Raw genomic sequence first — 24,624 nt, 5'->3', positions numbered from 1 at the left:
TGGTGCCCCACACTGACTCAGTCAGCCAGGCAGAGTGGAACCCTTCAAACCTTCTTGCCCCTACTTCAGTTGCCCCTTGTGGCGTATGTCAAATCCAACTATCAAGCCAGTTTCTTTACAGATCCAAACCTTTTACTGCTGGTTGGCAGAGGTTCTTTGAAACACTCAGTAGCTAACATGTACACAAAAAAGCTGGAGAACCTCAGCGGGTGCAGCAGCATCTATGGAGCGAAGGAAATAGGCAACGTTTCGGGCCAAAACCCTTCTTCAGGCTGAGCAGTAGCTAACATGTGATGGATGTTTGGTTATAGAAATAAGCAGCCCCTTATTTTGGGGATGGTGTTTGTAGGATCAATATTTGGCATTGTGTGAATGCCTCTACTCCTCTTTGAAATGCCATGCGATTCCATATGGCTCCTCCAATATTGTAGCAGCCCAGTACTGCAGCATTGGATTTGTGACATTGACCAACACACTGTCTTTGACTCAAATCCAGGAATCCCATTTGGACTTAACCAGAGTGTTCTTCACCCACCATTGATCAATAATCTGATCCCTAATATAGAGTTGGACAGGAATAATCAGTGAATATATTGGCTCAGTAGTGAAAGTCCCAAATGTTCATGAGATGAGTCTGTGCCTTTAAATCCCTTGGATGTTTAGATGTAGTGTTTTAGTCTGAGCACTGGGTGAGTGATGAGGAGCTAAATGGAGCTGTTAAAAGGATCAATTAACAGATTAGCATTTTGCAGAGAGTCACACATTAATCAACAGCCCCGTCCATTTATTTTTGTACATTGGGCTTAGTGGAAAGTATAGAACAGGCCCACATCACAATGACTGAACAGAGCTATTAGCCGGAGGGAATCACAGACATTTTGAAATAATATTAATATGACAGTTCACCCCAAAGAAACATTCTGCACCCTTGTTAATTTTAAACCAAGAATATAAGGTTAATGTAGAACAGTCTTTCCTTGTTTCAAAATCACCAGAGACAGAACAATGTTTTTAAGGACATAAGATGTTTATTTAAAGTGGAAATCTCTGCTCTCCATGAACCATGCATCATATAGTCTCGGAGCTACATGTTGTTTAATTCAATATCCTCGTTAACTTCCACATTGTAAGGTTGCGGACACCAGCGAACATGTTTGAAGATATGATTCAGACTGACATACCACCATGTAAGGAGTGCGTGCTCCCTGCCAATAGTGCCAGCTTAAAGATCAGACGTTAAGCTGAGGCACAGTCTGTCTTCTCTGGAGGATGTGAAATATCCCATAGCATTCTTTTGAAGTAAAGTAGGGAGCTCTGCACGGTGTCTGGGCCGATCAATACCCTTTTACCAATATCCCTTTGCCATTCTCTGCGTGCTGCCAGTGGGAGCTTGCTGTGTATAGTTTATCTATTATATCTCCTCCATTATAATGGGAGTTAACACTTAATACCACTTTACTGGCTTTAAAGCACTTTGGGATGTCTGAGGTCATGGAGATGTTGTCGAGATGCAGGTTAGAAGTTCTTCCTGGATGTTAGTGCGGCACCAGGCCATCTGCAAGCTGATGCTTTTTTTTTTTTTTTCCACCTACAGTCTTCCTCTGATCTGATTCACCAAAGATGCTACAGTTATAGGAACAGTTTTGTTCCAAATCTCCAGCCAAGAAATTTGATTCAGGACAAATCAGTGAGTAAGAAATAATTTCACAAATAGGATCGGGTTACTTGGACTAGTTTGGTCACTGCTCCATCTGCATTCCAGCTAAAGCTTGGTTTTGGGATCAGCGGACAAAATCGAGGAATACAAAGTGGGAAGAAATTGCAGGATTTTCACTTACTACCATTTTTAACGCAAGTTTAGTACTTTGCTAAGCCTTGACCTGGAATCGTTTCCTCCTCGAATCTTAAAGGTTTGAAGTGGACTTGATCTAATCTGGGAGTGTTGTGTGCTTTTACCAAGAACAAAAACATGGGTTCACGCACATTTTAGGAAAGAAACAACTGAACTGTTTAACACTGTTTTACGTTCAATTTTACACACCATTTATTCTCCATCCCTCATCGAGTGATACAGTTTGGAAACGGGCCCTTCAGCCCAACTTGCCCGCACCAGCCAACATGTCCCATCTACACTAGTCCCAGTTGCCTGCCTTTGGTCCATATCCCTCCAAACCTGTCCTATCCACCATTGGCCCCAAGAAAAGGAAAAACACGAACAAGGTTGGTGGGAAGGGAATCAGACATAGGTCTGACTGTGTTAGGATGATGGGTTTTCTTCCCGTGGGCAATATTAGTGAACATGTTTGTTTTTGCAACAATGTCGTGAAGGTATTGTCATCATAGATGGATTTAAATTGGAATCCAATTTTAAAATGTCATAGTGAGACTTGAAATCCCTGGATTATTAGTGTAGGTGATAATATTATGAATCTAAAAATTGAATCACTATCTATGCCTTCATATTACAACTGCATTTGTAAATGTTTTTTCTGCATCTCTATCCTTTTCCAGTCTATAGGCTTTTGAAATGCGCTTGCTTGTCATCTGGCATCTGCAGTTCTTCTTTGACTCATGTTTTTCTCCCTCAGTCTTATCTGGGTTCCTCTTTACTGACGATGCAAAATGGATGTTTCCACTAAAACTGATGTTCCAAGGCACGGAAGATCTGTCCAAACATGTCAGACTAGTATAGCCCAAGGTGTGGGACTATGCACTGAGTGACACACTGAAGCTCGATGAAGCCATTGTAATGGCTCCATGAGAATAGGCTTAAGGATTAGAGCACTTCCATCATTGAAAACCAAAGGACAGGAGCCTATGTAAGAACCTCTTTGACGTATTACTAGTGAATTGAATGTGAAAGGACTGCTCTAAACACAGTGATTAACATTTATATGGGTTGCAAATATTTGTTGTGTTTTTACCCCCAAAATGTATACAATTTGCAACATACTCTACATTCATATGCAAACATTCACAACACAAGACGTATTCTATTTCCTTATAAGATTTACAGTTTATCATTGGGACATTAATTTTTCTTTCACCTACATTCCACGTCTGAGAGGTTCTTGCACATGGTCTTGCACAGCTCTTCAGTTTGCAATGACAGAAAAGTGCTGAGCCTTAAACCTTTCATTGTGAAGCCTTTGCAAAGACTGTACCAAACTTCAGTGCGTCCCTCGTCACGTTGGACTAGACTTCTCCGCAACATTTGGCCGCGGCCAGCTGCCTGCCTTGAAACACCACTAGGTTTCAGACAGTAAGATGCACCATTCACCAAGTTGATTAACTTTCTTGCAGCAATTGAACCTACTTGAGTCCGTGTCCTCAGGAACAGTCACATAGTGCACAAACTATCACGTGATGGAGCTGGGTGGGATGAATCTTGACAAAGACCACTAAATCCCTTTCCAGATCTTCTTAGACAAATACCTCATCGGGAAGGAGATAGATGACCATCACGCATGTGTTTGAGACCAATTGAGCATGAAGGATCTGAGAGGAAGGGCCCATCTTAATATCAGCTGAGCAATATTATGGTCCTTGTTTGAAACTTCTACTGATGAAAGTTTCTGCCAAGTGACTTTGACGGTCTATTTTGGGAACCATGACAAAGCATCCACCATCTCCTTTTCCCTCAAGGATATTCCACGCAGAACACTGTCTGATTGACTGGCAGTCCATGTGTGCTTATGCACCAGCTGTTGTGCAAGGGACAGGTGGGACTGCATGGTCCAGCAAAAAGGAACAACCTACTGCTATATGGCCACAATCTCCTTAACAATGAGGGCAGGGAGAACCTCAACACCTAGGTTAGATGACCTGGAAAAGGTGGCAATATGGTTTGGAGGAGTGAGGGAATGCAGCTAGAATGGAACCTATTAATTTCCAGGGAGTCAGGGAGAAGTGTAACCAGTGTCTCCCTCAGCAGCCATTTCTCATCTCTAGCTGATAGAACTGCAGCACAGACATGCAGCGGGACATGGAGCAACACTGAGAACAGCTCACACTCATTCATCTGATTCATTCCCACTATTGAGAGGGGCGGTGCTCCCAAAACCACATTCCCAGTTGCACCTTGATGAATGGGCTCCATGCGATATGCATGTCCTTGGTCTGCAAACCATCCTGCCAGCATTTTCAGGCAATCGGACCCGACAGCGAAGAGAATAAAGGATCAGAGAGACCAGTTGCCAAAGAACATTTTCTTGCTTTTGTTAGAATTCACTTTAGCCCCAGAGGCCTGATCAGACTGGTCATCAGTCTGCAGACCAACAGTGGATCTGAGCAGAGGAGGATGTCAACTGCACTTTGATCTGAGGGTCTCCATGGCCTGGGATCAATACCACTCCAATGCCACATCCTTCCATTCATCAAAGGCAATATGACAGATGAACCAGATAGTCTTGCATTGTTACCTTGATCAGAAGGTACTTACTGCTTTAAACCAGCAGATGGCAATTGGGAGCCTAGAACCATACACCAGTCGACCAAGACAATTCTTGCTACCCCTCTAGGCTTTATCTCCTGCTTCAATATCTGGTTGGTAAAAATGGTTATTAAGTTTAATGAAAAAATATTTATTAGTTATTAGGGGTGAGAAAAGACCTCATTGGATATTGAAGAGAACTCGTTATGATTGACTTTGGGAAGATGGGGTGCGGCCAAGAATGAGAATGTGAGGCCAGTGCAATGTGAGGTCACATGTTGATACCCAACATTCATCCAAAGTAACCAATGGGGCGTTTCTGAATGTAGACAATGCTGATGTCACTGAAGCACAAAGTGTGAACCAGAGTAGGCAGGCCGCAACTTGCCACAGGCTCTGCCGTTGGTCCAGGACTACAAATTCTCCTGGCAGTTTCATAGACATAGGTGTTTAAGAAGGAACTGCAGATGCTGGAAAATCGAAGGTACACAAAAAAGCTGGAGAAACTCAGCGGGTGCAGCAGCATCTATGGAGCGAAGGAAATAGGCAACGTTTCGGCCTGAAACGTTGCCTATTTCCTTCTGGGTTTCGGCCCGAAACGTTGCCTATTTCCTTCGCTCCATAGATGCTGCTGCACCCAGCATTTTTGTCTACCTTTTCGATTTTCCAGCATCTGCAGTTCCTTCTTAAACACTTTCCATTAGAATCAGGTAGTGTTAGAAATTAATCGTATTTAAAGATGCAGAGAAGAAGTATGGCGAGGAGACCAGCTGGAACTTCTGTGCTAGGATAGAGACCAAGCTTTAGCTGAGTGGGTCCTGAGGGCTGTAGTGTCCCCGGTTGGAAGATGAGATGCTGTGTTGAATTGAGATTGCCATCATCTCAGCTCTGTACTGGGGTGATCACCACATTGGACAGGCACAGTGAAAGTCAAACTCGTTGCCACAGGAACAGATTGAAGTGAATAGCGTTATTATATTTGGAAAGAAGCCTGGTGCATATATCAAAACGTAAAGGAACAAAGTGTATCGTGATTAAGAAACCATCAGTAGAGATGGTGGCCACTCAGCCCATCCTCTATATTCTAATGGAACTGTTTTGCCTTGTTTGATATCCCTACTATTTCTTTGTAATATTGTAGGTTCCTGTCCAACTCCATTTTGGACTTTCATAGTCATCTTCTACCAACTTTTCAGTTGGAACAAAACATTCTTAGTTACTCACCAAGTAAAACCATTTCACCTCATCTCCCCTCCAATGGTTTTAATTTCATGACCTTTGCTTATTGATCGATTCACCTGATAGGTCATCTATCCATTGTCTAACCTCCCATCGCTTTGAAATCTTCGACTAAATCTTCTCTTCATCTTCTAGGTTCCAAGGAGAATAGTTCTAACTTTGCAGCCCTCTGCTCATTATTTAACTGTCCCATCACTTGTAACGTTCCTGGAAATCTATACCAGTTCTGCATCCTTTTTAAAGTGATGCTGACGGTGAAAATAAACGCAATGGAAAGCGATGTTTGAACAAAACACAAGTGTAGATCATTTCAGTAGAATGGCTCCTTTTTTATGCTACACATATAATACTTGATCTAGACAAATTCTAACAATTTATAGCACAAATCTCGTAGGTGTCTCATGAACCATCTTTCTGAGCCCTTTGGCAGAGGGCGGGGTGAGGGGGGCGGGGGTAGTTATTGACTCAAAAAAATAATCATTTGGGAAAGAAGAATGTTTCTTGATTAACTTTGGGAAGATACATGGCAGCAGAATGGACATGTTAGCTAACCAATGGCTGTCAATGAAATGGAACAAAAAATAATTGGATAAGCACGTCGGGGGAATAACGCTACAGTGTTATAGGGGCAGAGAATGGGAACAAGATTCACTGGATTCTTCAATCGAAAGCCCCATGAGATCAAGGCTACAGTTATAGAGTGATACAGTGTGGAAACAGGCCCAACTTGCCCACAATGGCCAACAATGTCCCAGCTGCACTAGTCCCACCTGTGTGCATTTGGTCCATATCCCTCCAAACCTATCCTATCCATGTAACTGCTTCTTACTGTTACTTTGCGAAGGGAGCTAAAGGGAGAGAACAAATAACAGTGCAAAGCAGGTGGGTGACATTTGTCCTTTTACATCCATCAAGATGAGGCTCACCTGGTCTGTATCGATAGTGGTTTTGTACCAGTTAGTTTAATTTGTTCAAAGAAAGTGGAGATTCCGTTTCATTCAAACTGAACGGATTGATAATTATTTGAAGAGATACTGTGACAATTATGCATATTGTATTTTCCAAAGTTTTTATTGTAGATTTTGCAGCTCTGCATTAAAATCGATCTTTATTTCAAACTGGACATAAACCCCAAGTCCTCTGGCCCTCCTACCCCTCCCTCTAGTTAATTGGTGTCAATTAAAATGATTGATGCTTAGTGCGTTAGTTAGACTCTTGACATTAAATTATACAAAAGATACTGAACTGAGGGAGACAAAAGTGCTGGAGAAACTCAGCGTGTGCGGCAGCATCTATGGAGCGAAGGAAATAGGCAACGTTTCGGGCCGAAACCCTTCTTCAGACTGAAGTGAGGGAACTGGTTCCAGTTCTTTTAAAAGAATCCTGTTTTAGGATAAATAATTTATAATGACTTTAAATAATCCCTATAATCTTTTATGTATAGATCGGATTTTTCATGTACAGACCTGGAAACTGTTTCTGCTATAGATGTAAATCAAAAATACATTATTGAATTTATACGATAAGTTCCATAACCTCAGGACATTTTACAACCACTGAAGTACTTTCATGTTTAACGCTGCTGAACTGCAAGAAACACAGCAGCCATTTGTGCAATCTCATCAGGTCGTGAGGAATTGTGGTTGAAGAATAAGTATTGAGATATTCTCTCTGCTCTTCTTCAAAGCCAGACAAGAGGATTTCCCTCCCTCACATTTAGATAGGGCAGTTAAGGGCTTCATGTCTTATCTCAAAGACAGTGCAGTCCTTCCTCAGTATTCCCTCATAGAATAATAACTTGAGGTGGTCTTGAAGTGGAACTTGAATCTGCTGACCCACTGCCCACCACCACAGCCATTGCCAGTACTTTGCCAATTCAATGTCTTTTGGGCTTTTTTCGAACATGTGGCCTAGACAATGTCCAAACACTAGCAGGATTCTGCCGATGTAGCCCACCTCTCCTCGCCTTCTGTATGGGTTTGTTGGCATAGTGAAAATCGACGTAGATACGGAAAAGACATCTTTCAGATAGGCTTCGGGAATGCAAGATTTTGCAAGAATGGGCATGTTAGATGGCCAATGGAAGTGGAGACAGGTTCCAAAAGGGAACTGGACAGGCACATGAAGGAAATAAACATGCAGGTATAGAGTAAGGTGATGGGGCAGAGTGGATTGCTGTATAAAAGGTAGGTGTGGAACATATGGACTAAAGACCTCTTGTGCTGCAATGATACTATGAATCTGAGGTGACTACCCTGAGGGAAGAGAAGAGATAGCACATGTGTAAATAACCCTCTAGTACCTCACCCATGTGGCCATTCACCTTGTGTGAGTCTTGATCAGTTAAGAATTAGAGTCAAACACCATTTTAATCTGACCCAATGTTCACAACTAAAACCCCTGTCCCACGGTACGAGTTCATTCCAAGAGCTCTCCCAAGTTTGCCCTGATTTGAACTCGGAGATTTATGGTAATGGCCACTCGTCGGTACTCGGGGCTCTCGTGGGCATTTTTCAACGTGTTGAGAAATCTTCACGAGTCTTCCCGTGCTTGCCTGCCGTTAGCGAGTCTTCCCGAGTACCAGCCGTTAGCGTTACGAGCCGCTAAGAGACGTCCCCGAGCTCCGACGTACCCGCTACGTTCATTCTCCGTGCTTACCACGAGTTAGATTTTTTTTAAACTCGGGAGAGCTCTTGGAATGAACTCGTACCGTGGGGCAGGGCTATAACTATACATTGCACTGTAAATCCTGGCTCCTTATCCTTTGCTCTTCATCTCCCTCTTATTTAGAACCATCCCGTAGGTCTGCCCAGTATAGCTTACTGACTATCCCGGTCCTCGACAACTCAATTGCGGATAATTAGGGAGGTGCTGGGTTTGTGATGAGTGCCTCAAATCACTGGCATCAGTGAATTAGGTCTTGTGGAGTGTGCTGTATTATCCACTTTACCACAGGATCAATGAGAGGAAACAGTACAGTCGTGTGACTCGCGACGAGAGCAGGAACAAATGAAATGGACTTGTATTAAAAAGCACAGGGTAGCAACCAACGGAGACTGCTCTCACCATTCTCAGCTCAGTTTTCATTCAATCAAAGTGAGAAAATCAATGGGACTAGTTTTCGAGTAGGACCAGCAGGAGATCTTGGTGTATTGTGGACGTCAGACCATAATCGGCTTCAATTAGTTTAAATATTATCTGGGTTACCGGGACAGAGATTTTCCCGGAACAGAAGGATCTCGATCCAAAAAATCACCTGTCCATGTTCTTCAGAGATGCTGCTTAACCCGTTGAGTTACTCCAGTACTTTTTGTCTTTTTTTTAAACCAGCAATCACATTTCCTTGTTTCCACAGAAGTGTTTTCTTGCTGTTTAACTGTGAAAATCATATGCTCCATAGAAAAGATCCAGCCCTATTGGTCTATGTTGCACACAGGTCTCTCCCAATCCCTTCTGCTGTGTCTCAGGCATAACTAACTATGCTTTTATCCTTCATGTAACTACTTTGAATCAATCACTTTCTGGACTAAACAATTATGGCAATACAACCTCACTCCCAGCTAAAGAATTTCTCCTATTCACCGAATTGATTGGTGATTATCGAGTGCTGATAGATTGGAATTAGGACAAGGACTAGGATTGGAATCTCCAATGTATAGAAACACGGCCACATCCACCCTGTCCAACACTCTCCTAATTTCATAGAACATCAGGGCTCTGCCTTTTTCCTGAAGATAAAACCTTAAATTTGTCCAAATCTTCCCCATATCTATAACACTCTTAGTTCTTAAGAGTTTAAGAAGGAACTGCAGATGCTGGAAAATCGAAGGTAGACAAAAGTGCTGGAGAAACTCAGCGGGTGCAGCAGCATCTATGGAGCGAAGGAAATAGGCAACGTTTCGGCCCGAAACCCTTCCGGGTTTCGGCCCGAAACGTTGCCTATTTCCTTCAGGGTTTCGGCCCGAAACGTTGCCTATTTCCTTCGCTCCATAGATGCTGCCGCACCCGCTGAGTTTCTCCAGCATTTTTGTCTACACACTCTTAGTTCTGGCGACATCCTTATAAATTTTATTTTGCATTTTCTCAAGTGCTTCATTAGTAGGGAGGCCATACTTTGAAATTATTTTGTGCAACTTTATTTTTTTTTTTGCCCTCTATGTCAGTGGTTTCCTGTTTGGGAATATCTACAATTCCTCGACTAACCGAACAATTTCTCCCAGAGTAGAACAAGGAAGGAGAATAGAAAACTCTACGCGCAGTCAGATATGCTCTCCCGAGAAGGGTCCCGACCCGAACCACTACCTATTCGTGTTCTCTAGAGATGCCGCCTGACCCGCTGTGTTACTCCAGCACTTTATATCTTTTTTTTTGGTAAACCAGCACCTTCAGTTCCGCGAGTCGCCGTTTTAATGCTCTCCCAAGTACGAGACACGTGGAGAGAGATGACAAGGTAATTAAAACAATTCTCCAGTTCCTGCGCAAGTGCTGACAACTAACATGGGCAATGATCAGCTCCTCAGCCCTGGAATATAGGGAGGATAGAAATATGGGATTAGTGTGGACTCGGTGGGCCTGTTTCCCTCCTGTATTTTCCTAGGAATCGATAACTCAGTCTTGCCCTCAATCAACACAAATCTTTAGTTAAAGAAAGGTATTTGCAATCAAATGCTTCTAAGAAAATCCCCTTTGTTTTCAGAATATAATTCCCATGCTCTCTTTGTATCCCAGGCACTCATCTTTAGGCTCCCACAACATAGATAATATGGAGCATACACAGCATAGAGGGATATCATTTGATACATCGTATATCCAATTAAAAGGTCTCGAGTTCCCACCCTTCCTAACATCATGTAATTTGACAAATGATTGAAGAATTTTACTAATTCTGAGGCAAAATACTGTATATGTTGGAAATCTGTAATATAAAGTGAAAGTGCTGAAAATAGCTCATGTTGCAAAGATCATGTTTTAATCCCATAACCTACAGGCAGGGATTTCAGCTACACATGTCTCTCTAGGTCAATTGGAGATGTGGATCACAGCAGATGAGAATTTCCTCCTGCTAACACTCCCCAAATAGCCTTTCCCTGCTTTGATTACTGACAGCCCCTGGTCAAATTTGACAATATGGTTTACATTTTTCACTTTTGCTGTTTCTGCAGCTATTACTGTATATTCTCTCTTGGGCACTTTCTTCATGTGTTAATACATTAAAGTTCCTTTCGCCTTTCCTGAACCCTGTGTTTGCAATTGCCCTCTCTGCATAAATTCTCATTCAAATTTCCTTTATATCAAATTTCCTTTATATCAATACTGGGGCAGCACGGTGGCGCAGCGGTAGAGTTGCTGCCTTACAGCGCCGGAGACCCGGGTTCGATCCCGACTATGGGCGCTCTCTGTACAAAGTTTGTACGTTCTCCCCGTGACCGCATGGGTTTTCTCTGAGTTCTTTGGTTGCCTCCCACACAGGTTTGTAGGTTAATTGGCTTGGCATGAGTGCAAATTGTCCTTGGTGTGTGTAGGATAGTATTAATGTGTGGGGAGCACTGGTCGGTGTGTACTCGGTGGGTCGAAGGGCCTGTTTCAATGCTGTATCTCTAAACCAAAACAACTAAACTAAATGAATCCATTCTATGTAAAGCAATTTGGATCAGCTGATGGATTTGACAAATTCTATATAAATACAATTCCTCCATTGTTGTGACATTGTCGTTCGATATTCTATGTGCTTTGAATATTTTGTTTTATTATACACCTCACCATGAGAAAATCTCTTATAACTCTTCTCTCCTCCCTTAGTTTATATATTAATCTTTTGAATCTACCATAAAGTTTCTTGATATTCAAATGCAGCCCAAAGTTCTTGTGTGAACTTGTTTTTGCTCTCTATTCATTTTAATTGTTTCCTCCCTGGCTTTTCTGCTTCACGTCCCAGCACCAGATTTTGCTTTGGAACACTTTATTCAAATGAATTACAATCTGACACAAATAATAATGAAACTTCACACTATCAGCTGGCGTATAGTGGTCACATTTAGGACTCGATGCCTCTGGGCCAAGGAAGAGTGAAGAAATTAGCCAAGGTCTTATGACATTAATCAGAATAGAGTGAGGAGGAGTTAGCTACCGAGGTACACATTTGGTTAGCCTTTGCTGCTGTTGGTTATTTTTAACCTCAAACCCTCATTCTTTGTTGATATCCGTTCAATGCTATTTCATTCCAACCACAGTCACTATGTATCTTCATATCAAAGACCGAAGATTGTGCATCAGCTGGTTTATTTTCCACACTCTTGTAACTCTTTGGACAAATACATTTTTTTTCTCAATTTGAATTTAACTGGGTTTAAATTTCAAATCCCAAATTCTGGATTCCTCCGTTGAAGGAGAGTGTCCTTTGTGCTATCATTTGCCTTGACATGGTGCCAAGTGAAGACACAAGATTAGGAGGTGGGGTAGATCCACATCTGGTCTCACAACAGTCCATTGTAAGGCAAAGGTTTCATTGAGTCAGGAATACAGACTGGTTAAAGGAGGGAATAAACAGAGCTTATTAAATAAGAAACCATAGCAACTTCTCTGGCGAGAGATGCAAGGCTCCCTGTCACGGTTCGTCCCAAGCAGCTGGGTAACAGAAGACTCTCTCATTTATCGGCTGTTCCCCGGCACAAGTTCAAAGACCAACATCAAGTGTGGCTAGAAGACCATCAATTCGTTGAAAGATGGTCTGCCCAAAACATGATGGGCAAATGGGCCAATTCCAGACCACAGGGGTACAAGCTGTGGGGTCCACCAACGCTCAGTGCAGCCAACGCCAAGGCTGCCTGGAGGAGGACCACAGTCCAGGGTCCTTCCATTACTTGAGGGGCTGAGTCTAGTGAAGACACCCCTCAAACAAGGGAAGGGATATCACCCCTGGGGCCACAGGAGTGGCAATGGTGCTGTTTGTGAAGTAAAAGGGAGGTGCTAATCCTGAGTCTAACACTAGCAATATTGAATGTATAGACATTCTATAAACGGAAGCAGGGTCATTTCTCCTGTGGGATGTACTGAATGGAGGATAGTTGTAGACAGATCCAATGCTCAAAGTCCATCTCCCTCTCCTTACCATGCATGTTTGACAGGGTCTCCACTCTGGGTGGGAATAATGTCATTTTAGGCAGCATTTTAGAAGGACCCGCAGGCGTTCTGTGAGCAGCATCTGGGGAATGCAAGCGTCAAGGCAAGTCCAATGTTTATTGGTCCGCACTTGCTAGATGGAGATGGTGAAATGCTGGGGCCATTTGATGGTCCTGATGTCGTTTAGACCAGTTGAAGATTGGCTATTTCAGTGCTAATATAAGCAAGAAAGATTTATAAATGTCTAGCACTGTGAAAGGTTGATTGCACTCACAGCCGTCTGTTAAATAAGAAAAGGAATTTGCATTTCTATAACTTTGTTCATGGCTAAAGCACTCTACAGTCAATGAAGTATTTTTGAAGCACAGAAATGGAAGTAAGAATAGAGGTGAAGGACTATTACGTACTAAAAGATATGGGAGCTTCCAGCCATTCTCAAACCATGTTTTCTTCATTCTTTCCTCCTTTCTCTGTGAAAGTGGTGGAGGCCGGTTCTCCAGATACTTTCAAGAGAGAGCTAGATAGGGCTCTTAAAGATAGCGGAGTTATGCCCCTGTCCCACTTAGGAAACCTGAACGGAAACCTCTGGAGACTTTGCGCCCCACCCAAGGTATCCGTGCGGTTCCCGGAGGTTTTTGTCCATCTCCCTACCTGCTTCCACTACCTGCAACCTCCGGCAACCACCTGCAACCTCCGGGACCCGCACGGAAACCTTGTGTGGGGCGCAAAGTCTCCAGAGGTTTCCGTTCAGGTTTCCTAAGTGGGACAGGGGCATTAGGAGATATGGGGAGAAGGCAGGAATGGGGTGCTGATTGGGGATGATCAGCCATGATCACATTGAATGGCGGTCGGTGCTGGCTCGAAGGGCCGAATGGCCTACTCCTGCACCTATTGTCTATTGTCTAAAACTTGCTTTACATTTCCAATCCTGTCAGAAAGTCGTCAACATGAACCACTAACACTGTTTCTCCCTCTACACCCACTGCCTGACCTGCTGAGTATATCCGGCATATTCTGTTTTCATTTCAGGTTTCCAGCATCTGCATTATTTTGCTTTCAGAAGCAATTGGGAGGTTGGATCACAGTTGGACTGTAAGCACGGCCACAGAGTTGTTGGAGCAGCGAGTGTCCTTTGATAAAGAATGTAAGTGAATCAGTTGAGTTCATCATTACTTTTACTATCATTAATTTTGCTTTATTTCTGTATATTTTGAAACTGAATATAAAATCCTCAGTTTGCCCTGGTGGAATCTAAGGTGGTGTTCCATGGGTTATTCCTCAGTAGCATCACAGAAACATAGAAAATAGGTGCAGGAGTAGCCCATTGGGCCTTTCGAACCAGCACCGCCATTCAATATAATCTTGGCTGATCATCCAAAATCAGTATCCCGTTCCTGCTTTTTCCCCATATCCCTTGATTCCTTTAGACGTTAGAGCTAAATATAACTCTTAGCATTGTCTATTAAGTCCAGGATAAATGCCTTCAGGTCGGTCATAGTGTCGTAGAGTGATACAGTGTGGCAACAGGCCCTTTGGCCTAACTCACCAACATGTCCCAGCTACACTAGTCCCGCCTGCCTGCGCTTGGTCCATATTCCTCCATGTACCTGCCTAATTGTTTCTTAAACAATGGGATAGTCCCTGCCTCAACTATCTCCTCTGGCAGCTTGTTCCATACACCAACCACCCTTTGTGTGAAATATGTCACCCCTGGGATTCCTATTAAATCTTTTCCCCTTCACCTTGAGCCGATGTCCTCTGGTCCTGTACAACATCCCACCCAGTGCAGATTCCATTGTGTTCAGCCTCCACTTGCGTGTGGCATCTGAACAAGGAAATGGAGGATTGCCAATATCTGAGAAACCAGCCCTGGGATCTTGGAAACGATGTGGGGAATCGGGCAAGAATCAGGCGTTTGGACAAGATGTACAAGCTAGAAATGGGCCTGGACATTTCAAAGCCCAGCGGGGAGGCAACAGCGAACGAGTTAAGTTGTCAAAGTGAAGGCGTTGACTGCGGAAGCGGGATTTTTTTCCTCCTTTGATGATGCCGGAGAGATCTCTCATCCTCTTTGTTTCAGCCCCATACAAAGGATAACATTATTTCAAGGCACGATACTGCCATCCGCACCTGATAGATCGCTTCCCAAGGAATGTAGACAGAATCTTAATATCTGTCTGTGCCCAGCCATTGATTCCTGACCCTGCCTGTTGATGTAGTTACTCAGCATCTCATAACACCCACCTAACGCCCTCAGCTCCCCTCACCTCCCCTCCCCTCCCCTCACCTCCACCCATCCCTCCTCTCCCCACCCTCCACACATACATTCACAGATACATTCACACACACACATTCACACACACATACAAGCACGCATACACACACACACACACACACACATACATTCACACACACATACAAGGACGCATACACACACACATTCACACACACATACAAGGACGCATACACACACACACACATTCACACACACATACAAGCACGCATACACACACACACACATACATTCACACACAAACAAGGATGCATACACACACACACATTCACACACACATACAAGCACACATACACACACACATATACACATAAACACACATACATACATTCACACGCGCACATACAAGCACACATATACACACACATTCACACATATATACAAGCACACATACATATACACATAAACACACATACATACATTCACTCACACACACATACAAGCACACATACAAACACACACATATATACAAGCACACACACATACACATAAACACACACACACACACACATGCATTCACACACACACACACAAGCACACATACACACACACATACAAGCGCGCACACGCAAGCACACAAGCATACATCCACAGACATCATAGACGCACACACACAGAAACACAGACCCACCTGTCTCTCCCACAGGTGAGGCGGTACATGTTAAACACAGGAAGCTGCATTGTGATGGTAGATTGGCGAGCGGTCTATACTGTACCGCTGCCGCCTGCGAGTGAAGCGGCCTCGCCATCCCACCCGCCCGCCCCCCCATGGAGAAGTCGTTAAGAGGAAGGAACCGACTTGAAGCATCCAATTCCAAGCCCACCTTCCCCCCGCGGCCCTTCCTTCCTTCCTTCCTTCCCCTGCGCTCCAGCTCCACCACAGACAGGACCCGCCAGCCGGCATCTAACCAATTGTTATATTTCATGCTGCTCTTGTGTTTATTGAAATAATTGGTTTGAAGCAGACTGCATCGGTTTCAGTAACCTATCAGGATGAATCAGATCCACTTATTAGTATTTCCTACTATCCTAATAATCATGCAGCCCCCCCCCCCCCCCCCCCCCCCCCCCAAAGCAGTATTACCAGTGTGTTAGAGATGACCCCCCTCCCTCCCCAACCCGTAGAGTGGGGGTGACGGGGTGAACCCAGCGTGTTGGTGCTTACAGCGCGCTGGTTTGGATAGCTGAGGTTGTTATAATGGATACCTCCCTCCCTCCCCTCCCCACCCCTCACCTCGCCACCTCTCTGTCCATCCTTCCACCGGTCTGCAGCAGCAGAGGGAAGGGAGCGGTAATCAGAGCGCTATTGATTTCTGCTTCCGCCAGTGCTGTTAGCGTTTCGACTGACTCGGGGGGAGAGAGGGAGAGAGAGTCTTTGACAAAGGAGAAATACTTTCCAGGAGGGAGAGAGAGGGGGCAGTGTGGTCCTGCAAACACTGCTGTATGTCACTGATTAGTGCCTGGTGTGTGTCGGCCATCGGCAACCTCCTTCGCTAGAGTCAGCTCCAGACTATTCTGCGCTGTAAAAAACCCCCCCCGAGCGAGCCAGCCGCATCGATAGCGCTATGTCTACATGGTTACGTTTAAAGACAGTCCCTGTGATGTCGGGTCTGGACGAGACTGGCGGCGAGGATTATGTTCCTGGCGTGTGTATGTGTTCTGGAGAGGTGAGGAAAATAAGTGCATGAGGCTGGACGTTTTTTAGACAGACAGACAGACAGACAATACGCCACCTTGTTCTAGTTACCCGTCTCCGAGGCCAGGGTTTTACCAATGTGGGGTTTTCTCCTTTTTATTAATGTTATGTTTGAATGGACAGTAGTTGGGATTTCCAGCGAAGGGCCCCTGGCTGTATCGGTCACCCTGCTTCGCTGTCTGGCTCCCGCTTCCTCTCCCATGGTGGTTCCAGTCCGTCTGGGTCTAGGATCGATCATCTTATTCGCGTCGTTATAAAAACCGGAGAGAAAATGAGACTGCTTTTTTTTTTTTTTTTTGTTAAAGGGAGGGAGGGAGGGAGGGTGTTGCTTCCCTCCGCGAGATTTTGTTTTTGGAGCCGTTTCTGTCGGCACAAAGTTCACGGATAGTGTCTGTTCCTCTGTCCGCCGATGACCAAGAATGACACAAGGATAGAACAGGGTATGTACGGGAGGGGGGGGGGGGGGGGGGGGGGTAGAGAGAGAGGGGGGGGGGGGGGGCAGTATGTCTGCCAGATTCCCCCTGTGCATACTGAATGACACATCAGAACTGCAGTTGTTAATTTGGCCTTGGCTTGTTGCAGGCAGCTGATGCATGAGGCCCCTGTGACAGGGTTCGCAAAATACATAGCGAAGAGAGCAGCCCAGAAGGTGGCAGCCGATGGAAGGGAGAGGGGGAGGGGGGGTGAGTGGGGGGAGTTTAATGAGAGGACGAGAAATAGGAGAGAGAATATCCTCGGTGCGAGCGTAGATCTGTCTGTACCTGCTTTACCATTTGGTCGAAAGATGGGACTATGGGGCAACGAAAATCAGGATTTCTTTTATTTTTTTTCTCTCTCGACAGTCAAGTTCTGAGATTGGTGTGCTTTGTTTTTTTTTAATCATTAAATTTCCTCTCCACTCCTCCCCGGGGCTGGTTGCAGACTGTGTGAATTCCATACGAATAGGTGAGTTGTGAAGTGATGTTTGCTTATCACCTCTTCCCACCCACCGCTGTCTTCCTCTGCCTGTCATTTGCTTCTTCAACCTGATATTTATGGGCTCGGGGCTGGGTAAATCACCCCTGTCTCTCGACTTGCTTGGCAGACTCTACCTCCTCTCTCTCTTCCCCCCTCTCCTCTTCATTTCCTCCCATATTTCACCATAACAGGATGAACGTTCAGCCCTGGACATGCTGAGAGAATAGGAAGGGGGGGGGGGACTTCTCTAAAGAGACCCCCCCCCCCCCCCCAATAATATATAATATATTATATATATTTATATCTAATGTCATAAATCAATGCCCGGCTGATTAAGATGCAGCCAAAGCACCGACAAGAGGGAACAATGTCCGATTTCTAACCTTCCTTATGTTTCTCACCATTTCTCGACACCGATTTTAAATCTCATTTATTCTTGCAACAGTAGAACTGGTTAAAGATGTGGGCTTTGTGAGACTTGGTGTGATTGGCAGGAATGAAGAGGTGGTGTCGGTCTAAGGCGAAGAAGAAGATTAGATTCCTTGCGACTTACTCCGACTGTTTTGGGGTTTTTTTTTTAACTCCATTTAATATATATCTCTCTAAGTGTGTATTTAAAAAACATTCTGCACTCCTCTCAGTCCCTGAGACCCTAACTTGTGATGTGAATCTCCTTAATCCACGGGTTAGGCTCTTGGGAGCTGCGTGCCGTGCGTTGACATCTCAAAATAGGAGGCCATTTGGGAAGAGCCAGGTTTGGTGTTGAGGTGTGTGGGCGAGGGGTGGCTGGATGGAACAATGTCAGTCAGATGACAATCTCACACGTCAGCTGGGATGAAAATTGTGTGTTTTAACAAATTTCAAACAAAAGGCAATGTCCAGATTTGCGGGTTTAACTTCCACTCCGTACACATATGTTGTCAAGTGTCGGATGAGACGGGGTGGGGGTGGGGTGGGGGGTCTTGAGCGACGTCTCAGCCGCTGTTTCTATTGTCAAAAAAAATTAATAAATCGAATAAAATGACTGACACTTTGAACTGATTCCGTGTGTGAGGTTTTGATGTTCTTCGCGAGGGTAACGCCGGCATTTGTGTGTTGGACTGTGGCGAGGGATTGTAAATTATCCACACTGAGGTGACCCCTGTGAGGTAGCCTTATTCACCCCCCCCCCCCCCCCCGCCCGTGTGTGTGTGTGTGTGTGTGTGTGTGTGGGGGGGGGGGGGGGTGTGGTGGTTATGTGGGAGGGGGGGTAAATATAATACTGAGCAGAGGACAGAGATGTCTTTCCCCGCCAGGTAAGATGATTAAAAAAAAAAAAGTTGTGCAGACATCCTCCCTCCTCAATTAACCTCCTCCTGTCTCGTCACAACATCACTGGCTGCACCGTCTCCTCGCGGGTGCGTGAGCGAGGGATCGGGAGATCCCGCTACAACCTGCATTTAATCATTGGGTTAACGAGGTAAAATGTCCAACTGATGCTACACAGGGGGGCAGTCAGTCAGTCAGACAGAACAATGATACCGCCCACGTGAGGAGATAGCGAGACAGGTGCCCCAGGCTTTACAGGTAGGTGGGTGCTTTAGAGAGAGGTGGCGTTGAGAGGGAGGATTCCAGAGGCCGGGATACTCTGATGGCTTGGGGGAGACGGGGAGGAGACGAGAGCACACGTGAGTGGCGCAAGTGAGTGGGAGGAAGCAATTTTAAAAATAAATGAGAATATATATATTTAAAAAACCCCAGCCGCAGCTCCGAGCACCAGGTAACTAACGGGAAATTTGGGGGGGGGAGAAAATGCCTCTTTCCAGGTTTAGAGTTTCAGCCACATAGGTTGTTTTACTAACAAGGTGAGGGTGGAGAGAACTGGAGGAACATAAAACGAGGAACTGATTGGGCGGTGAATCTGAGCGGGAGCACCAGGTTTGGGATAATTTGGTGAAAAGACGTCTGTCTCACAGTGGGCCTGAGAAAGGTTTAATCAATGGGGAAGGAAGGTGGGTAGCTTTGGGCCGCGGCAGCACAAACAGGTTGGCTGGCCCAGCGGTGAAGTGCACTGAAATGAATAGCATAATTGCTACTTGGGTCAATCACCGATCGGCTAGACTGGTCCAGACACATCAATTAGTGTTGTCTTTAAAGGGGAGGGGAGAGGGGGGTCTCAGCAGAAACAAGCGGGCCCTTATTGATACTGATCTCCACAGCGAAAAAAAACCCTCCAGCTAGCAGAGTTCAAACCAGCATCTGTGGATGGAAATTTGAAATAAAAACACTTCCAGAATAAAAATATCAACGAAATATAACGACACCGTCACCCCCCACTCATACAAATATTGGGGGGGGGGGGGTAGACTTGAGATTTTTTTCTTTGTGGCTCTCCTTCTGAGGGCTATAAACAGTCAGTGTGCGCTGCCAACCTATTGACTGGAGTTAAAAAAAATCTTTGATTCAGTCGTAAAATCACCGAGCAAATTATTTTGTGTAGGAAGGACCTGCTGCAGATGTTGGTTTAAACCGAAGATAGACAATAAAGGCTATCTAATCTAAAAAAATCTAATCTAGACACAAGATGCTGGAGTAACTCAGCGGGACAGAAGCAGCATTCCTGGAGAGAAGGAATGGGCGACGTTTCGGGTCTCGACCCTTCTTCAGACAGGGAGAAGGGTCTCGGCCCCAAAACGTCACCCATTCCTTCTCTCCAGAGATGCTGCCTCTACTCGAGAATTATTCTGTTCTCTTTCTCTCGAGAGGAGATGGGTTGTGGGGAAAGGCAGTGCCGTTATCTTTCACCTGAGAATGCCCACCATTCAGATCTCTCCCGGGCGGGCGAGCCGGTGGTGAGTGTCGGTGTGGAGAGGACTCACATTCCTCGTTCACCTGCCCCCATTTATTAATTAAGGCAGTATCAGAAGGTTGCAGAAAGTGAAAGGTCGGCTGAAACATGCGCCGTGGGCTTTGACAGCTCGGTGTAGACAATAGACGCAGGAGCCAAATTAGAGAGAGAGAGGCTGTTGAGGGTTTGAGATTGTACCTGCGCTGTATAGAACAAGATACAAGGTTTTCCTTTCCTCAACTTTGGACTTGAATCACACAAAACTGCGCCGAAAATGTCGCGACACTTGTGTGTTGCATCAGTGAATTCTACTATTCCGGCAGGTAGACAAAAATGCCGGAGAAACTCAGCGGGTGCAGCAGCATCTATGGAGCGAAGGAAATAGGCACCCGTTGAGTTTCTCCAGCATTTTTGTCTTCCTTCGATTTTCCAGCATCTGCAGTTCCTTCTTAAACACTACTACTCCGGCACTCTTGTACTCCAGTGTGTATCATTGTGCCTATGTATAATAAGATTTTTGTTTCTGAACTCTATGCAACAACAAAACAACCTCTTTCACTGTACCTATGTACATGTAAGACTAAAGTCCCCTTGAATCATTGTATGTAGCCAGAGTTTTAATCTGGTTTGAAGTGGTGATCATGAGGTCTTATTGTCCGGGGTGGGACAGGGGTGTGGAATGGCAAGACGAAGGGGTGTCACCAATTACCCCATTAACCCCAAATAACCATATGATGGGAATAGTGAGCCTAATGATGTTTAATTTATGATTGATGTTAAGTCCTGTCACTCGCTTTCCTCTTCTCATTAACCAAGCGAATGATTAGGAGGCGAAAAAAAGCGGAAATCGGGCTGGGTTTTTTTTCCCCCTCCTCCTGTTGGATAATGGGTTAATCGCCTGTGGAACATAGTTAGATTAATTATACACATTGGGAGACAACCCACCAATCTATCTCACTGAAGGCATTCGGGTCTGACCTCCCCCTGATGGAATTCCACACTGACTTGAATAAAACCTCAGGTAACAGGCTGGCGGGTCGAGCAATCTTTTATAGGAGCCGACTACATCCGACCGACCCACCTCCCCCCAGGCTGGCTTTATTCATTTTAAAATACCAGAATAAATCATTCACACAGCCAGCGATGATATCCTCCACGCAGGAAGATATACACAGCCACATCGCCGTTGTAGACTTCTCCGCTGTAGTCAGAAAGCAAAATCTGCATTGCACTGTCTGCAATCCTTTATTTAATATTATTACACAAGAGAGAATCTTTCTGTTGATTTGCTAAATGTTTCCGTTCCAGTCCCCAGAAGCGATTGAAACACCGACAGTTTCCATTTCACCCAGAGCCGCTAAGCTAAAAAAAACTGTTTCAGCTCCAACGCCGCCCCTCTCGCACTTGATGCCTCTGGTTTCATTTTAAGCAGGAAAATTCAGAGCACGGCGCAATACTGTCTGGTTGGTATGGGAACCAGCGGGGCTATTATCGCATCCTTCCCATTCGTCACGAAGGAGCTACACTTGACAGAGAATGCAGGAGAGAGAGGGGAAAAGAATAGCCATTATTAAAAATAAAGAGGACCTTAGAATCACTAGACTCCATTGTATGTAGATTAAAACTGTATTTATAGACGGTATGGCCTCCACACACAGGATCCCTCCTATTTAATGTTATTTCCTGAGGTCGGGGCACTACGGGTGAAATAATTTGTTGAGACGCTGCTGGCCAGACACCCGCCACCTTTATTTATTGATAGCAGATTTTTTTTCTCTCTCTCTCGCTTGCTCGGCCTCCAGTCGAGGTATTTTATGCTGCTTATAATAAAACGCTTAGTTTAAGACTTGTGTGTTTGCTTATCAATAGTCACCGGGAAGCGAGGGCCCATTAAGTTGGTGATTGGGGAACACACAGTGTGTGTGAAGGGAAGAAATTGCTTCTAAAATTCTCATCCACCTGCATTCCTGATTTTCACTCATTGTGGATGTGAACCAACGCTGTGGATATATATCCCTCTAGACTCTAATTGCAAACTCCTGCACCCCGCCTATCTTGTTCTTGTTTCCTCTCCTACTTTACAGCTTTGACTGAGCTCCAAAAAAAAAAATGTTTTATTGTCGAAGGACATAAAATGCCCCATAACAATGAAACCTTTTTTCAAGCCATTCTTTATGCATCCTCTCTATTGCAATGCACCTGCTTATAAGATTTAAAGGCCAGTAGATTGTGCCAATTCCTTCACTAATCAGCCTCGCCATCACATCCTCGGATATCGCTGCTCTACTTTTGACCTCAGCAAGAATTGTTCTTTTTAGAATGTTGCAGCATTTCCTTAAAACAATAGCCCTTCAACATGCAGAGCAGGCAAAGCACTTGTAGGAAGATTATATTCTTTTCATTTTTTCTGTTTTAAAAAACAAAACGAAAAATATGGTAGAACAGAAATACATTTCAAAGTCCTTTATACTGCCACAATAGTTCCATCATTGTTCACAAGTCCGTCAGTGATAGGAGCAGAATTAGGCCGTTCAGCCCATCTAGTCATCTCCGCCATTCAATCAATAGACAATAGGTGTAGGAGTAGGCCATTCGGCCCTTCGATCCAGCACCGCCATTCAATGTGATCATGGCTGATCATCCCCAATCAGTATCCCGTTCCTGCCTTCTCCCCATATCCCCTGACTCCGCTATTTTTAAGAGCCCTATCTAGCTCTCTCTTGAAAGCATCCAGAGAACCTGCCTCCACTGCCCTCTGAGCAGAGAATTCCATAGACTCACCACTCTCTGTGAGAAAAAGTGTTTCCCTGTCTCCGTTCTAAATGGTTTACTCCTCATTCTTAAACTGTGGCCCCTGGTTCTGGACTCCCCCAACATCGGGAACATGTTTCCTGCCTTCACTGTGTCCAAGCCCTTAACAATTGTATATGTTTCAATGAGATATCCTCTCATCCTTCTGAGTAATTTCAAAAGACAGATTAATAGATATTTGATATCCATTACATTTAATAACAGATTAATAAATATTTTTTAGCAAAGTGTTGCAGAAACAAGGAGGGTTGCTGAAATACAGATACAAGTCAGGCATGTTAGAATAAACCCAGATCAGAATAGAACTATACCAATGTAATTGGTGGATAGGGGCCATATGCTTATCGACTGGTTGTGTGTAACACGCCAGAGGGGTCAAATACTTTCTTCTGATCCTGAGCACCAGACAGTGACTGATTTTATTCTGCCTTTGCCGCAATCACAGACAGGCTGGATGTCCCGTGTATCAACCCTGGGTGCTGAATATCGTCTTTGTTATCCAGCGTAGCAGGTTCAAAGGGGCTGAATGGCCTCCTGTGCCTGTGTGATGAACTCGATGGGGGTGAATGACTCCTTTCCTGTTCCAGTCCAGCAAGCCCGAAGCCGCTGAATGGCCAGTGTCCCACGCTACATTCCCTCTCCATTCCCTGGTGAGTCTTCAGGAGAGCAGAGAAAAAGGTGCCCAAAAAAATCTACAATTTTTAGGAAAAGGGCTGTCGCTTGTCTTTGTGAGGCCTTAAGACAAGGGCCAGCATTCTGAGAGACACAGCAATCCCTTTTAGTGTCAAAACTTTCTCTCCACTTCAGCTGTAAGTGCTGAAAACAATGGGACTCGGGGAGAAATAAAGACCTGTTAGTCTGAGCCATCAGACAAAATCATTCTTGCTTTCCTGAAACTTATTTTTAAAAACACATGAAAGAGAATTTTGATTTACAGTCCCCGGCACATGGTTCAAAGTTGAGGGTGTCATGGTCTCCTGCGGGAATGGATAGAAAATCTCTTTAATCACAAAAGTAAGTGTGTGTAATGAAAGGCAGCTTCTGTGACAAGCCCGCTCATTGAGGGTATTCTTTGTGATACGCAGTGGAAGTGGTTCTCTCTGAAGCCCCCCTCTCCCTCTCTGTGTGGCGGTCTCTCTCCTCTTTGATCACATGTCCTCCTTGCTCATTCAGAGGTGCTGGTGCTTCAGAAGTGTATAGTGTTACTTCTCTCTTCCTAATAAAAGAAGCCATTATGCGCCTCTGCATGT

At 44.7% G+C, this 24,624-nt stretch overlaps 1 long non-coding RNA gene across 9 annotated transcripts in view; it reads left to right on the top strand.

Annotated features, from left to right (window-relative positions):
• LOC116991328 overlaps positions 1–14,376 on the top strand; it is a 222,036-nt gene extending 207,660 nt beyond the window's left edge. For 8 of the 9 annotated variants that reach the window (XR_004416761.1, XR_004416757.1, XR_004416759.1 and 5 more), the window contains one exon: positions 1,595–4,909. This is a non-coding gene — a long non-coding RNA (uncharacterized LOC116991328). Of the gene's footprint in view, positions 1–1,594; positions 4,910–13,819 lie in introns of those variants that run through there. The other variant, XR_004416755.1, reaches the window with a different exon arrangement.
• Positions 14,377–24,624: the final 10,248 nt, after the last annotated feature.

The sequence above is a fragment of the Amblyraja radiata genome, chromosome 33 (assembly GCF_010909765.2).
Source record: "Amblyraja radiata isolate CabotCenter1 chromosome 33, sAmbRad1.1.pri, whole genome shotgun sequence".
Classification (NCBI taxonomy): Eukaryota; Metazoa; Chordata; class Chondrichthyes; order Rajiformes; family Rajidae; genus Amblyraja; species Amblyraja radiata.
This window is presented reverse-complemented; position numbering and strand designations above follow the sequence as displayed.